Below are 15,766 nucleotides of genomic sequence, written 5' to 3' on the forward strand. Positions count from 1 at the left end.
ACACACACACACACAGAGAGAGAGAGAGAGAGAGAGAGAGAGAGAGAGAGAGAGAGAGAGAACCACAGCAATGACTGAAGCACCACTGTATGTAAAATCTGGGTCAAACAACATCAGTATCCAAAATTACATAGTTAGCAGTATAGTTGTGACTTGACCCTACATAGTATACTATCAAAGGATGCAACTGTAAAAATATTATATAATGTTCTAATACTACTTACAAAAATATTTTAAAGATATTTATGCACTGTTTAATTTCAAATAATTCCATTAATGAAGTGCATGTGTGTGTATTCTTAGTGTGGATTTTCCATTCATGCTCACTGATGGGCTTATGTTTTCTTAAGAAGAATACTGTTTCCTGCAGAGTAGATGGTTAAAATTAGAAACTTATTGTCTCTCTTTGGGGAAATAATAAATATAGATTTTCAAGATGGTGGCATAATTTATTCATTTGTAGAGATTAGGAGAGATTTTGCTTATTGAATTCTTGGGTAAGCTTTGGACTTCTTGCCTGCCACTATGGATTGCATTTCACAGGTCTTGTTAGATGTTCTCTTTGATTTGGAATTGATTGATTTCCTGGAAGCAAGGTTGTGGGAGAGACATAGTGAGGGTAAAATGTTGAGTATTGAAGATACTTAAAATATTGATAAGAACTACATCTCCTGGCTGGATATATAGTTTCCTTGTTAGTAGACTGAATTAATTAGCTTAACATTTTAAGCACAATAGATTGAAGTCTCCAGTATCTGATGGATAATAAACTACGTTCAGCCATATTTTCTGTTTCCTTGGAAATTCTGTAAATTCAGATAACTGAAAAGATACAGTAATATTTTTAAGACTGGTGATTTACTATCCTCACATGACCACATGCATCTGAAGAAATACTGAACTAGAAAATTGCTGCATATAGTTATATATTAAAATAACTGTGGATTTTAAAGGTATCAGTGAATAAACTTGGCAGATATATAACATTAAACAAAAGAAAAAGTCAAGAGTCAACTATCTCTTATAAGGAAAACTAAAATTTTAAATAAATTGATGAGCTCAAACCAAACAAATAACAACAACAAAAACAGCAAAATCCCTGGCATTACTTGGAAGGCTGACAGGACCCACAATCCACCATAAATAGCATGGGAGTCTTTGGAGTGGTGACTTGTGGGACGCAACAGAAGGCTGTAGTGTGGCTTGATGCACAGTAGTCTTTCATCAGAGATGGGAAATAAATCACACAGTATCCACTATATAAGTACACTCTGTTCTAACAACATACTGTTCTATTGTATCAGGAAGTTATTGATTATCTATTCAGATGACATAAAGTGTCTATGGAATTTTTGACAGATGGGCAAGGGAATGATAAGAACAATAAGTTTGGGTGAAACACCAAAGAACTTTTAGAACTCTTCCAGAATGGAGCTGATAGAACTTCTCCTTTGAGCTCACATTAGCAGTGAGTAAGTGAACATTTTGGGAATTGGAGGCATTCTTAAGTATTGGCAGAGAAATACCATCATCACTCAATCTGCTTCTCTCTTATTGTTCTGACATATTAAAGTTGTTTAAGGAAGGATAAAAATGTCTTACATTTACAATGGACTTCTGTGTCCAAAGAGCAGTAAGAGAACTTCAGTTTACTGTTATGTACATTTCAGTATTCATGAAAAACTCATAGTAGGAATGAATAGTTAGCAGAGAGGACAATTCACTTTGTTCCTGTATAGCATCTTCAAAAAGAAGAATAAAACAAAGTTGGTGAGGACAGATGGGGGAATAGTTATGAATCTTTAGGGGTGACAAATTGTGAGAAGGAATTAAGTGGTGGAAATCTCATACAGTACAAGTTGCTGGCTCCTCCCACTGGTCTACATGGGTCTAAAGTTGTCATAGCAGTTTTGTTAGCCCTGGTGTGGGACACATGGTGCATTTCACATTTAAGTGTGTTCTAGTTGAAGTGAACAAATGTGGAGAAGTACGATTTCTTTGCTTGTTTGTTCTCAGTGGCCTTGGTGGGTTTTGTTCTGGTCCACATGAGTGAGATCTTGAGGCCTTTTTTGTACAATACATCACTTTCTAGAGCTTCTATTGTTTTGTTTTTTAATTTTATTTCTGAGAAATGACTGTTTTTAAGTTGTTTTAGTTTTGGTTTTGCTATTGAGTTTTTTCCATTATATATTATTAGTGTAGGTACCCTTATTAGATGCATAATTTGGAAACCTTTTCTTCCATTCTGCATTCAGTCTCTTCTCTGCAGTGATTATTTCCTTTAGTACATGGAAAAGCATAACTTAATGCCATTTGTATGTGTGTGTATATATATATATATGTATTGAGGTTTGATGTCTTTTACAAAAAAAAGTCCTTTCATATTCCAGTGTATTGACATATCATCTCTATGATTTCTTCTAATATTTCATAGTCTTACTTTCAATTTTAATTCATGTTATTTTACCTTTTTTATAAATGGTGAGAATTAGGGGGTCTAGTTGTTGTATTTTGCCCATGGACACCAAACTTCTCAGAACTATTTTTTGAAAGATTTGGCATTAATTTCTTAACCATGTAAACATTTCTTGTTTAACTTTTGCATTAATAGTGCTTTTCTTTGCATGGAAAGACTTTCTTTTCTCCTTTTATTATACTGGAGCTCATTTAGTATTTTCTTATTCTTCTCAGGTCATTTGTACTGTAGGCTTTTATTTCCTAATTGGACAATGAAGGCAGGGGTATAGTTTATATTTTTTATATAAAAATATTGAACTAAAGCAGAAACTAATTCTGCTCCTAGTGTTCAGTACTAATTTATGACAAGTGACCACCCACAGAGTGGAAGGGTCAGGCATGATGTCCTCATTTGCATAATGAGGGCACTTTCATCTCAGACATACTTTTCCCCTCTGATTCTGCATGTGCTAGAGCTTCATATGTATACCATATTTATAAAATAAATATAGAAACTTTAAGTTACTCCCAACCCTGTATGTTTTAGCCTCAATAAGATCAGCTTATTACTTTATGTTCTATATACAAGTGAGATCATACAGTACTTGTAGACCCTTTAATTCTTTATAAAGTACCTATGATCCACTTATATTGTGTACAATATAATCACTATATCTTATCTTAAAATACCACTTAACAATTTCACATAGGGGAACCCTTGTCTTAAAATGAATTGTAAACCATCTCACAGAGTCATATACTACTATATGATTTTTGCGATCCTACTTTTGTTTTTATTACAGTGCTGATGGATTCTCACAGCTAATGTCTAGCAAATCCTTGTATGGCTGTAGAATGCATTTGACTTAGCTTCTAAATTCATATTTTTATGTAGGATCACTTCTTTCATCAAAGGAAGGTTTCTCAGACCACAGTCCTTCTCTTCTCTAGATCTCCTGTAATTTCAACATCACTGCCATCTCCCTTTTTAACCAGGAAACATTGACTGAGTCTTTATGCTGTGCATGGCAGCAGTCCAAATTCTGTCCTCAGGAGAAATGGGAACAGCTGCCTATTATTTTCTATATCATAATCTTTCATACATTTGAAAACTATTTCCAGAGTCTAAGATCATTAACTTTAAAAGAGCTTCAAATATTGGACAAGGTCAATTGCTGCACAAGACAGAATGTTGGGGGTGAAAGAGAACATGTTATGAAGAGAGGAAGCTGTGTGTGTGTTAGCAGCTGGAGACCCATTTCTCCCATAATGCAGCAGGCAAGCACAGAAGAAGATGAGCTGTCAGTCTCCTGGTGCACATCATTTGTCACGAGTCCTTTTACATCTTCACAGGCAGGGACACCTCTTTTAGTATGCAGAGCTTGTTATGGGACCAGTGGTCTCTGTGCACACTCAGTGCACTTTGTTCTTGTCAGTTAATGTAGCTGAGAACAGATGTACTGGAGGATTGCGATTTTTGCTTCTGCTCTTGACAGTTGAAATTAAAATCAAATACCAGGCTATGTGTGTCTCTAAAGATATATGGTTGTTCCATGCTCCCAAGTGGTGGGAGACTGGTTTACAGTACTTTTTGGGGGTAGACATTGATTGCATGTAAAAAATCTCACATAAGAGCCATAGAATACAGTGGTATATGATGGCATTCTCACCTGGGAATTGGATAAAGATTACAGTCTGCAAAAAGTATGCATGTGCCTTCCACACCTCATTCCTTACTCTAAGGAATGAACATTTAGTGTGCTCACTAGCATATCAATTGACAGTGTTTTTGCTGTTCACAGAACATGGCATCAAAATGCTACAGGCCAGTTTAAATAAGATCTCTTTTGAATAGAAGAGACTGCATAACTTCAGCGATTAAAATCATTCTTTATTTTCAAGATTATTTAATAGAACTTTCAGTAATGTATTTCTTGATTCTATTTTATGATCAGTCTTTCCTATGTCTTCCTTTTTATAGATTCAAAAATATATATCTCCTCATGTGAAATTTTACTTGAGTTTTGAGCCTTTAGTTCAGAGAATTTAGTTAAACCCATCTAAGGTAAGAAAAGATGAGGCATTTTGGGGCAAACTCTCACTAAGACTGAAAATATTCTGTTGGAATTATGGGGTTGAGTTGTACACAGAAACTTTAATTAATTAATTACAATGTTTTACATTTATTTTATGTGTATGAATATTTTGCTTACATATATTTGTGTGTGTCACTTTTGGTCCTGGTATCCATGGAGGCCAGAAGAGTGTTTTCTATCCCTTAGTGATGGAGTTACATATGGTCGTTTCTGTGTGCTGGCAATAGAATCTGGGTTCTCTGAAGAACAGCCAGAGCTCTTAATGAAGCCATTTCTCCAGTCTCTCTAATCTGTTACTTGTTTGTTTATTATATTTATTTATTTGTTTGTTTAGTGATAATTATTCCTCTTTTCTTTATTTCTTTACTTTTCTTCTAGTCCCATCTAATTATCATTGACTGGCATTCTCTGGACAGAATATCCCAATTAAATAAAACAGGCAGACGTCCCGAACTCTCGTACTCTCTACTGCTCTCTTGCCATTCCTCCAGTTGCGATCATTTGCACAAGATCTAGATCTCCTGGAACTCTCCCAATGTCAGAAAAGTTCTACCATGTTTTTCAAACTATACACAAGAATTTTATACCATGCAACTTCTTCAGATACTAAGAAAACAAGATCATTCATGCATATGTATGTGTATTTCATGTCATGTATGCACTCATGTATACAGATGTATACATATATATATCTTTGTATATTATATCTTAAATAAACTGTAAACATATAGACATACTTGTAAATGACTAAAACTGATTCTGACTTTTCATATTAGTTTTTCTCTATGAAAAAAATCACAAGGAACTCCTACTTTCTGAGAAACTACAGGGTGAGGTTCCATTGAGCACCTTTGTGACAGCGTACTTGGCAGTTGATGAATGCATAGCCTTGTCTTATATGCTTCTGTTTAAGGACATTTTATTCTGTATATGTTGTAGATTCATTGATTCTAAGCTCACAGTAAGCTGTAGAATCATTCAGGGTTGGACCGGGGATAGACCTATGCATCATCTTCTCTGCACGACTTGCTGCCTTCTTCCCGTGCTTAGAACTGCTAAACAACACCTCAGCTCTATGGCAGTCAGAGCAAACCTGCAAACAGTACCAACATGTACGAGTCATGGAAGATAAGGAAGGACACTTGTCTGCAGTATGGAAGCACAAACAATACAGCACAGCACTGCTGCTTTTAATCTCTATTGATAATGTGAATAACAGCTTTGTTGAAATGTTTCTTTCTTTTAGGTGGGTCTTCAATTGATTGATCGTGAAAAATATTGAGTTTATAGTTACAAAAAAATAAATGAGGAGGTGTGTAAATATGTGTGTGTGTGTGTTTCATTCACATTGACAAAAGAAAAGAAATTTAAAAATGGTTTAATAAATCTAAAACTGAAATTGGAATATTATGTAATGTCCCAAACAAAAACAAGCCTATTTACCATTACTGAATAAAGACACCAATTCTCAGGCATGTGAAAGGAGCCTTCAGTCTGCAATAAGTGTAGCTGTGTTTGGATCAATTTGCTGTTTATGAAAGCCTTCTGTATTTACTCTTCAGTCATATGTCACCTGATCATATGGATAAATTACTAAAATCACACGTGAGGGGGTGTACATGCTATAACGTTATCTTTGATGAGAATTTCTGAAGGAAGAGTAGAACAATCACCAAAGAATAACAAATTCATGCAGTTGTCTTACTGATCTGAATCCCCACAGTGATATCAAATTGCTGGCTTATGAAACCACTCAGAAAAGAGGCTCCTGGCTCTCCATGCCTGTTTCTCAGGTCTTTTTGATAGCATAATAAAGGATTAATGGGGAATTCAGGTCTTTCAAAGTGTAAGTACACAGGCCTGTCACAAACTGTTCAAACTCACAGTTGCTTGTGATACAGTTCAGCCTGGCAGAACTGCCTCTAAGAAGGTTTTTCTCCTCAGCCTGATCAATGGCTTTCTGGAGTGCGAATAGTGATACTTTCTCAGGGTGGTAGATATCTGTCATATGAATTCTGACGTCAATGACCTGGGCAAGCTTGTCTGTAGTCTCCTCTATTCATGATGAGTCCAAGTTTTATCATCACAAATGTCTAATATTTTAATAACATGGATTTTATTATATTTTTCTGTTCAACCTATTGGATATTCATAGATATCTTCACTTTTCAGTTCATGATAGATAGTTCCTTGCTTTAGGATGAAGGTAGCACTTGGGGGCTTCTATGTCCTGTGGATCCACTCTTCCAATGTATTGCCTAGATCTTCATTTTTATTCCCAGTTTTCATTAAAAACTTAGCACTTCATCACTTTTAGAATAGAACATGGGTGGGTTACTTTTTCTCTTCCTCAAGTTATAGGTCATTGCCATAATAGCAGCACAGTCTTAGAGAAGATGTTCGCTGTCATCCAGTGGTGTTGTCAAATGTAATCCCTTGCTACTTTTCTTATTATTTTTTGTAGGGAAATCAGCAGAATGTATAATATTTTCAACAACATTGTCACATCGTAAAATAGAAAGAAAAGAAAACCACCAGACTGAGTAATGCATACAAATTTTAGTTGCACACAGGGCATTGTAGAGAGCCCATATTGGGGTTTAGCAACATTGTATGCCTTTTTGCTATTCTTTGTGCATGTGTATACATCAAAGAATCGAGGCATGGATAGGAAATACATATAGCTCTGTCTGGGGGTTCATTCTCAGGTTCAAGCCGTGTACTTTGGCGGCCAACATGTTGATGTTGTTAAAGAAAGTCTTTAACACAATGGTCAGGAATAAAAGTATTTCCAGGACAAAAAGGGCTAGCATGATCAAGCTATATATGCTATTCTTGAAGCTTGACCAAAATAGAAATACTGACCTCAGGCCATGGGTAATTTTATCTGTACTATCTATGGCATCAACACTCAGCAGAGCAGCATTCTTGGAATTCATAAGCTCTCTATGTATTGTTAAAACATTCCGAGAGGTATTAGAATTTTACCAAATACACCACAAGTGTCACAAGTGTCATTGAACTTCTTCCTAATTATAATGACTACCACTGTAAATATCAGAACTAACATGAATCCAATGGTATTTGGCATGACAGTCAAGATGGCTCCTTACCCTTAAATTCTGAACCTCCTTCCAATAATTTGAATAGGATAATAGAGCATCAATCCATTCTTCCAAATGCCTATCTAAATCTTCTTGTATATTCAACACATTAGTAACATTTTTTGCTAAATGATTAACAAAAGTAGCTGTCTTAACTTCTTGTGTCACAGCAATTGCAGAAGCAGTGGTGCTAGCAATTAATGTAATTAAAGCTGTTATACCAGCAATAATCAAGGCCACTACCGTCTTGCTTCTGCTTAAAGCCTGACTCATTTCCTCTACTACTTGCAAGATATTTTTATAATATCAAGGTTCTGTGATACTCAGGGCACTAAGACAAAAGCTGGTTGATAGACCTCTGTAACTGACATGCTAGATTTCAAAACACAAACACAATTAGAAGATGTATAATCAGTGCAACTTACATTAAATACTGTAGAAGAAACAAAAGTGCTTTTAACTTGACAATTAAAAAAGCCTTAACACATGTGCTAACACCTGTTTAAAATCCAGAACCTGTCCCAACTTTCTCTTGCTAACATAACATCATAGAGAACTGCAGCTAATTTCCATATATGTCTCTGAAAATGTCCAGAACCAGAATTCCAAATGAAGACTGTCATTTCCAACATTGGATTGATTTCTAGACCAGTCCATGATTGAGTCTGTATAACTGGTCACATTTAATAACAATACAAGAGACATTATAATTTCTCTTTTTGATTCTCTGTTCCACAAGGCCTAAGAACTTGAAGCAAGGCAGCTTGTCCCTTTAGGGGTATAGGTAAGTAATTGTGTGCTGGAAACTTATGTCCAATACAACTTGGTATCCCCAATATTTCCCCATTTGTTGTCTCATCAAATTCCATATCCTCTGTCAACCTAAGTTTTTGCCTGACTTCAATGAAGACTCCAATTCTGTCAAGACAGTGTGGCCAGAATCTTTCCTTATGTTCTTTGCTTCCTCTTAGTTTCCACCACTTGTCCATGGCTACTTCTTGTTCATTAATGCAGAATTTGGAATTGAGATCTATTCTATATTGAGGTTTTGTTACTTCAATTTCAATAGTTCTTGAATGAAATTGGTTTTTATTCCAATTTTGCATTTCTTTGGCAATGGTGATGGAAACGAGTGTCAGTTACCATTTATGTCAATGTGTAAATAGATAACAATTGACATCTAGAGCCACAACTGGTCAACATGCAGAGAATAAGTGATGGCAAAATTCTTATCCCTAAATGGGACACTTATATCATACTTTCTCCCCTCAAGGCTCAGGAAGCATACTGGAAGAAGGATAGAAAGTCAGTAATAGTCAAAGATTTCTTTCTCTTTCTCTCCATAATTTATTTTTTATTAACATTACATCCCAATTGCAGTCCCCTTCTCTTCTCCCAGTCTTGCCATTACAAATCTTCTCCCCTTCTCTTGACCTTCTCCTCAGAGTTCGGGAAGTCTCCTTGGGTACCACACCACCCTGAAACATCTAGTCCCAGAAAGATTAAGCATTTCCTCTCCCACTGAGGCCCAGCCAGGCAGTTCAGGTAGGAGAAGGGGATCCAATGGCAGCAACAGAGTAAAAGACAATCCCCACTCCAATTGTTAGGGAACCCACATGAAGACAAAGCTGCACATCTGCTGCAAATGTGTGTCAGGGGGCTAGGTCCGGGCTAGGTCCAGCTCCTGCATGCTCTTTAGTTGGTTGTTCTGTTTCTGTGAACCCCATGGGGCCAGGTTAGTTGATTCTGTAGGTCTGCTTGTGGTGTCCTTGATCCCTCCAGCTCACTCAATTCTGTCACCCATTCTTCCACAAGATTTCTATGCTCTACCTAATGTTTGGCTGTGGGTCTCTGCATCTGTTTCCATCTGCTGCTGAGTGAGGCCTCTCAGGAGTCAGTTATGCAGATACCTGTCATACATGTCTTTCTGGCTCTGTGTTACCTGACTCAGGATGATGTTCTAAAGTTTTATCCTTTTGCCTGTAAATTTTATGATGTTTTTGTTTTTAATAGCTGTCTAGTATATTTTTGTTTTATTTTTGTTTAGTTTGTATTTTTGATTTTGGGGTTCTGGTTTTGATATATTTTCATGTTTTTGTTTTGTTTGCTCGAAAGAAAGAGAGAGAAAGAAGCTAGGTGGGGAAGAAGATGGGAGGATCTGCAAGGAGTTAAGAGATGGAAAATGTGATAAAATATATTGTATGAAAATATTAAATTAAAATTAAGGAAAAAATGTCAGAAGTGGTGGATGCCTACAGTGAAACAAATGTTTCCTGACACAACAGGATAGTTGCACAGTTGAACTCAGAGAAGTTGTGACAGCACTAATAAGTAAGATGTATGCAAACTGAAAACAGATCAAACCTGAGCACAGAAGGAGAATGTAGACCTGAAGTCCTGCCCTCAACTGAGGAGCTATTAGCAAGTGATACCTGATTAAAGAATAAGAGATAGTTTTCTTTAAGGACATGGTCACTTGTAGGTCATCCAACTCAAGTAGGCAGTAGTAGGATGATCATGCAGTACTATCTCGGCATCACAAAGTAGGCTGGATGGGTTTTGCAATAATGAGGACTCAAAGCTGGGAGAGTATGGGAAGGAGTGAATTTAGAGGAGTGGGAGGTTGTGGGGGTCAACATTATCAAAATGTTTTGTATGATATTCTCTAAGTGTTAATTAAAATATAAAACCTACATTTACACCCTGACAATGGGCAAAGAGACACCTTGTGGGTGGTCTTATTCTTCGATCAGTTGGGACAGAGAGCTGGTGGCAATCCTTTGTTCATTCTAGCTTGATCCCTGACTTGATGACCGAAGCTGTTTTATACCCAGGACACATAAAAATCAAATTGAATCAAATCAAATGCTGGTAGCTTAGAGTGGGAAGAGGAAGACAGTCTAGTGGACCACCATACCACCCACAGACCTTACAAACTGTTCATGGAACAGTTGGGCCATAGACACCTGCTTGCTTCCACTCCACAGTGCAGACAAAAGATGTCACCAAGGGGCCCACCAGCCACATACTCAGCCTATATAAGGAGCCACCACAGTGTAGAAGTATGTGGTAGAGAAGTGAGACAAAGAGAAGTGGAAGAGCTTGAACATTAAGATGAGAGATGGAACTAGAGACTCAAGGGTGGAGAGGAGTAGCCTGTTATGAGCGGCCAGACTCACCACCTGGGGCCAAGATGAGGCCTGTGACTAGGTCCCTGGCTATATAGTGGCAGGTATTGATACTAATGTCCATGGTTCATATTACCACTAGAGAACAGGGGTCTTTCTTGGTCAGGCCACCTGCTGGGAACCACATGGATGTCCAGGGGCTGTGCAGAACCAGCCTTGCCCCTCAGTGTCTGTGGAATTCTGGAGAGCTGATCCAACCTCTCACCTGTGGTTGCATTTGGGAGAGTGGACCCTATACCTCCTTGAGGCAGCACAGTGGAACTGGCCCTGGTAGCAAGGGTGTGGGTGAGCTGACCCCAGGAGCACGAGAGTCGACGGGCTAATTCTGACTATTGGGAAAGTGGCCCACAGGGTCATGAGCACTGGAGAATTATTCCTGCCCCTCACCAAATGCAGCATTCTGGAGAGCAGGCCCTGTACTTTGACTGCACCACACAGTCAGAGCTGATGTTGGTTGGGGGTGAGGGGTGGAGATGAACTAGCCCTGAGAGTAAGACTGAAAGTGAGTTGGTCACACCACTCATTTTCCAAGAGGTGATATGGGTAAGAGAATGATGCTCTCCTCCTCTTGTCCTTGTCACCTGAGACAGTGGAGAGATGCAGCTCCAGTGTTATGAGAATAGTTGAGCTGGCCCTGTATCTCACCAGCTGCAGCACTTGCATAATGTAAAACTCACAAGAATCAATAAAAAGTTAAAAAAAGAAAGAAAAATGAGACATATTGGGTATAGACATATAGAATCCCTACTATGTATTGGGTACTGAGGATACAACAGTCAGTAAACAAAAATATTGACCATGTAACACATGTATTCAATGAGTAAAGAGACAGTAAGAATCATACTTATAGTGTGTTTGATTCTGACATTTAATGTTTTCCTTTAACATTTGTAAAAAGTTACTGATATTGTAATCATACAATCTGTGTAATTCTCATAAAATATAACTGTCTAAATATTAGAAAATGTGTAAAACCCCTTAGTTTTTATTTATTTTTTAAAATCAAATATAATTTTTACTTATTCACACAGGGGTTATAAACACAAAAAGGCAGGATTGAGGAAGGGGATGACACTGGAGCATGGGTGTTCAGGGGGAGTACAGATATCTTTCAGAACAGGGTATTGGCTGGGTGAAGGTTCAGGGGACAGGTCACTATGACTCTATCTATGATTCACTTGTTCTTATCTAAGTTGGTATTATCTGTCAAGGCTACCTTTTACAAGGTCTATGACTACTCAGGCTGGTAAATTTCCACAAAAGCTTCCTGTTTACAATAACTTACAGTCCTCTGTTTCAATGTTTTTCCACTGAGACCCAAGACTTGGTGTTAGTATACATGTATGACAGGCCTATTGCTGATTTTAGGCCTATGGCTGATTTTAGGCCTTCAGTTTGTAAGCAGGGCTGCCCCTGACATCTCCTCTCTTCTCTAAGTAATTGAAGGGGACTTCGTAATGGCTTCTGGTCCCTCTGTCGTTGTCCAGTGAGGCACGAGGCCATACCCATCCTGATGTCTTTTTCCTGGAGAGAGGAAACTTTTGACATCAACCCCTATGCAGTCAGGCTTGTCCCTCAGGGAACCCAGAGAGATATTTTTAACTATTATTTATATTCCCTTGCAGTGATTAGCCTTGAAGCCTAAGCAAGAAATCAGATCGTCAGTCAGAGGGGGTTCTGGGTGGCCCCACTCTGCTTGGTCTAGGGGCAGAAGTCCCCTCTTTTCGGTTGGGTGAAGATGGCTTTTGGGAACACTCTGGATAGAGTAACAACCTCATCTTGATTCTCGTGGTCCTCCATAGCTAACTTATGATAAAATATCTGAGTAGGTTTTGCTACCAAGTTATTTATCTGTTGTATCACAGAGTTAGTCAGTCTATTAAAGGCCCAGGGACCAAAAGAAATAAGCAAAAATAACCCAATTAATGGTCCCAAGATGGGAGGAAGTAGGGTTGACAACCATGGGGAGGTTGAAAGCCAATTCTTGTACCAGCTCTCGTCTTTCTCTTTCTCTCTCTGTCTTTTCTCAGAGCCTTTTCTGACCTTTTTCATGCCCTCTATAACCATCCCTGTCTTGTCTATGTAAAGGCAACCTTCTTCTTTAAGAGCTGTACACAGCCTTTTCTATTGTAATAGAGTAAATCAAGTCCAATAAGGATCTTTACGATTTTAGGAGGTCTCTTCAGACAGTGAAACGAGGGATTTCTTCAGATTAGTGATGTCAATCTCTAGCTGTTTGATGTTCTTGTCAATGGACTGTCGAAGGTCTGAGTAGTAGAAGGTTGGGGGCCAGCATCTGGATTAGAACTTTTAACAGTAGACATCGTGGGTGATTCATTTTTACCTAGAAAGGAAAAAGAAGGTAGTTCTCAGGGAGATTTCTCTTCCATGGATGTCAATTGTTATTCATCTTATTTATGGTTGGGCCTGGCTTTGTGAGGTATCTATTTTTTTCATTAATCTTTTTGGTAGCCATTTAGCTGTGCCTTCTGTGGTAGTAAACAGGCATATAAATCCTTGGCCCATAAGAGAACTGAAAAATCCTTATTTTTAATTAGGTATAAGTAATGGATTTTCTTATATTGTCTCTATATTCTTTATCTTGAACATCTTGCCCAATCCCAGTGTGTATTCATCTACTCCCAGCTGTCCTTTTCTACTTGAAGCCACAAAATATTCTATTATTCTTACCACTGCCTTAAACTCCCTTTTTCTGTTCTCTTTCTACTTTCACAACTGTATATATTCACATATATAATAAATAAAATCCTGGATTCACTTATGACAGAGAACATGGTATTTGCCTTTCTGAGTCTTGGTAATCTCAATATAATAATTTCTAGATTCACTCATTTTCCAAAATTTTCATAATGTTACTTTCCTTACTGCTAAATAAAATTCCACTGTACACATGTACTATATTTTCATTATACATTCATCTGTTGATGGTCATGTAGGCTGATTCCATTCTTTAACTCTTGTGAAAAGAGCAGAAATATACATGGAAGTACCAGCATCTGTTATGGCACTCAGAGTCTTTCATTATATATGAGTTAAACATTTAAGATGATTTATCTTATATCCTTTATTTCCTTTTTTATGCATGCAGAAGATTACTGAAATTGTGCTACTCCCTAGGCACAATCCAAGTTCACATATTAATACAAACTTGTATAGCCTAGAAGTACCACATAACATCTTGAAGGAACTGATCACCATTATCAGACTAATTAAAACATACACTTCCTCACAGTTACCTTTATGTATATGATGAGTCCATTAAAGTTTATGCTCCAACCTCATTTCTATTAGACAATACAATATTATAAATTATAGCCCCGAACTGTACATTATTAACTCCCAGTCAAATTTATTCATGCCACATAACTGCAACCATTTCTTACCCTTTGACCATTATGATCCTGTTTCTTCACTGCCTTCATCTGCCAAGGACAAACTTCTGCTTTTAGAGATGGATTTCTGAGAAAAGAAGTATCTGGGAGTAGCAAAACAAATGACTAGAAGTCAAATGGTGGGTCCAAGCTGTCTGTCTGTCTGTCTGTCTGTCTCTGTCTCCACCTCTCTCTGTCCGCATATTCCTCTTCCTCTTCCTTTTCCTCTTCCTCTCCTTCTTCTTCTCTTTCCCTTACCCTCTCTGTCCTTGCTTGAGACAGCATTTTCTTGTTATTCTAAAAACTCTCTGGATAGCTTATGTCTTGAAGATCAAAAGCCCAGTCTTTTTTCTACATATAAATTTAGTCATTATCCCATGTCTCCTTTTGATTATGCCATTAGTCAGCACCCCATGACCCCATCCCCTCGATTCTTAGAAAGAGATCACAAGTACAAGCACAGACAAGATAGCTGGGTTGGAACCCACCCTGAAACTACCATTCTGACCATGCCTGGGTCTGGACTTAAACTTCCTATGACCCAGGCTGACCTTGAACTCAGGAATCTTCTTGCATTTGTAAGTATAAACAACAAAATCCAAACCAAACCAGAAACAAAAAACAAACAAACAAAAAAAAACCTTATCTGGGTAGGATCTTGCCCTGAGATCAATCACCACTCCCTGAATCTCTTTATCTCCTTCCTTAGTATCTTTCAGACGAGCTGGCTCATACTGCAGCTGCTTCTGTTCCTTCACATCTGTGAAGCTCCTTATACCGTCCATATTGCATCCTTATAGTTTTCAGAGTTTAGAAATTATGTATTTTTGAATTCATGTTTTCAGCTTTCTTTCCCACAGCCTTAAGGGGTGTCCGGAAGGTCACAGCCTTCTATTATTTTGCTGAGATATTTGACACACTCTGGCTTCCCAGACTCATGTCATCTCTGATTATCATGGAGTCATTGACCTTGGTGAGAGGGCATTCCTCAAATGAGGAACTGAGCACCCACACTCCAGTGTCATTCCCTTCCCCATGTCCTGCCTTTCTGTGTTTATACCCCTGTGTGAATTAATTATGATTTGAGAAAAAATTTTAAAAAAAGAAAGTTTGTACACTATTATACAAACAAGCCTTACTCCCACAGCAACCATCAACACTTGTGGAGTCCCACGCCTTGTTGGCTCTGTTCCAGGAATGGAAGCTATGCCACACCATCCCTACCATGGCCATGCCAGTCTCTGCATTCATCTTCGTTAACCATGTTCTATGTTCTACTTATTTATGCTTTACTCTTTAATATTCTATATACAAGTAGGATCATGCTGTATTTTTTCAGTCTGTGTCTTTGAAGTTCATCTGTCTTGGTACAAATAATAGGATTTTTAAAAGGTTGAACAACAGCCCTTTATGCCTGTGTGAATGAATTTCCTTATCCATCCATCACATATAGACATTTAAGTGGTTTCTGTATGTTGGTTATTGTGAACATACTGGCGATGGCCATTGGATTATTTATACTGCTTTGA

The 15,766-nt window shown here is 37.8% G+C and overlaps 1 non-coding gene across 1 annotated transcript; it reads left to right on the top strand.

Annotated features, from left to right (window-relative positions):
- Positions 1 to 10,356: 10,356 nt before the first annotated feature.
- On the top strand, positions 10,357 to 10,500 carry LOC114614425. The gene has a single exon (XR_003710328.1). It is a non-coding gene; the product is annotated as a small nucleolar RNA SNORA48 (small nucleolar RNA).
- Positions 10,501 to 15,766: the final 5,266 nt, after the last annotated feature.

The sequence above is a fragment of the Grammomys surdaster genome, unplaced genomic scaffold (assembly GCF_004785775.1).
Source record: "Grammomys surdaster isolate TR1022 unplaced genomic scaffold, NIH_TR_1.0 126381, whole genome shotgun sequence".
NCBI classification, from domain to species: Eukaryota; Metazoa; Chordata; class Mammalia; order Rodentia; family Muridae; genus Grammomys; species Grammomys surdaster.